A 1892-nucleotide genomic window follows, 5' to 3' on the forward strand; every position below is an offset into this window, starting at 1 on the left:
GTTTTTGATGGCCTGATGGTGCAGCGGGGTCATCATGGTCCTCCACCATCTGCAGGGGTTCCAGGACTGTTGTGGTGTTTGTGGGAACTGCAGGGAGAAGCCCTCAGACCTGGAGAGGAAGTCCTGGACACCAGCAGACCTCTCAACACTTGCAGCATTTTTTTCAGCTCCACCAAACCCAACATTCACTGCCTCCTCATCATCTGGGCATCAAAAGCAGCTCAGACCTGCTGCAGCTCAGCAGACCTCAGCCATTTTTAGGATGTCTCAATGATTCTCCTTCACATGATTTTCATTCAGAAACAATAGAATTGTCAAATACCACAACAGTTTTCATCTTGCTGGTAAACAACACACACACACACAAATAGTTTGTGTTTGTGAGAAGATTAAAAAAATCTACTGTGCTTCGATGAAGATGAAATGTTGAATATCAATCCTCTACTTATGTTCATGGGAGTGTAGTTGTTGTGGCCGAGTGGTTAAGGCGATGGACTAGAAATCCATTGGGGTCTCCCCGCGCAGGTTCGAGTCCTGCCAACAACGTTAAACTGCTGTTCCAGAGGAGACAACATCTGCTCCTACTGTAGGTCCATGTGTCAAAGGTTTTCTTTCAAGGGCTGTAGCAGCTGATGATGAGGGAGAGAGAGAGGATTGGTAGCATGTTGTCTTGTCTCAACCATTCTGGTGTTGACCAAAATCTTTGCTGATACTCCAGTGGTGGTGAAGGTGATGGAAATGTTCCAAGTGGGACGGTTCCATGTTCAACCAGTTTCATCTGGAACTGAGGTGGAGCTTAGGGTTAAGTAGGAATTGGTTTGGTTTAGTCCCTTGGTTTGGAATCCATCTTAGTCAGGACATTTTGAGAAAATTATATCATGTCGTTGTAGTTATTTTGATTTACAACACTGGAAAAAAAAATCCCCTCCCCTCCAAAAACCCTCCTCTTCAACTTTGTACCCAAATTGTCTCCTCATCAGGCACCACAGGATCCAGTAGGTTCAGTTAAAACAAGTCATTAGAGATTTAAAAAATGTCCATCAAACACAAAATAAGGCTTCGAATAGGTTTCCAATTTTGTTTCATGTTGACACATTTTGTCCATTTGACATCAGGACTTCTCCCGGATCATCTCCATGACCTCATCCCAGCCCCAGAGTACCGCCCAAGTTCATCAAGGACAGCAAACATGAGCAGGTCTAGGTTCACCTCCATCTTTGGAGGTTGTTGAATTTCCTCCTGAGGACCGTCGGGCTGTTTCCTTACTTTGCTGTGACACAACAGCAGACAGCAACAAGGACTGCTGCAGTGCACTTGGTAATTGGATGCACTGAAGTCATCCATTCATGTCAGTGATGTCACTTGGCAGGACTGTCATTGCCGTCACTTTCTAGAAAAGAATTCAGACTCCACATGTGGCTCCCATGATAACTGATGGACCTCTGGTTGGAGGCTGGACGATGATGTTTGGTCTGGGGGGTTAAGATTGTGGGGGCTGTTTCAGTTCGAGTGCTGAAGGCTTTCGCCATGACAGTCAGACTCTTATCTGTCCTTCATGTTCCCTCAAATGTGCAGTGTGGACTTCACACACTGAATTTAGCCTGAAAACTCTTCATGAAAAGCAGCAGACTCAGAGTGTCTGTGGCTCAATCGGTCAGCGCGCTCGGCTGTTAACCGAGAGGCTGGTGGTTCGAGCCCACCCAGGGACGATCAACAGGTTCTACTGGTGCTTAGGACTCTGTTGATCAGCTGCTGAGTTGCTACTTGATGTCAACATTGGTCTGTTTCATCCTGAGTAGTTTGATCATAGCAGAGTTGTTGCATCAATGATCTGAATATTGACGGATTGACCCTCCACAGCAGACGCATGTGATGAGACACTTGGTGGTAAA

The 1892-nt window shown here is 46.0% G+C and overlaps 1 non-coding gene across 1 annotated transcript; it reads left to right on the forward strand.

The window, feature by feature from the left end:
- The first annotated feature begins 464 nt into the window (after positions 1–464).
- Positions 465–546, forward strand: trnas-aga (transfer RNA serine (anticodon AGA)). Its single transcript has one exon. It is a non-coding gene; the product is annotated as a tRNA-Ser (tRNA).
- Positions 547–1892: the final 1346 nt, after the last annotated feature.

Source organism: Aulostomus chinensis, chromosome 4 (assembly GCF_037954235.1).
Source record: "Aulostomus chinensis isolate RoL2024-O1b breed Wild chromosome 4, RoL_Achi_v1.0, whole genome shotgun sequence".
Taxonomy (NCBI): domain Eukaryota; kingdom Metazoa; phylum Chordata; class Actinopteri; order Syngnathiformes; family Aulostomidae; genus Aulostomus; species Aulostomus chinensis.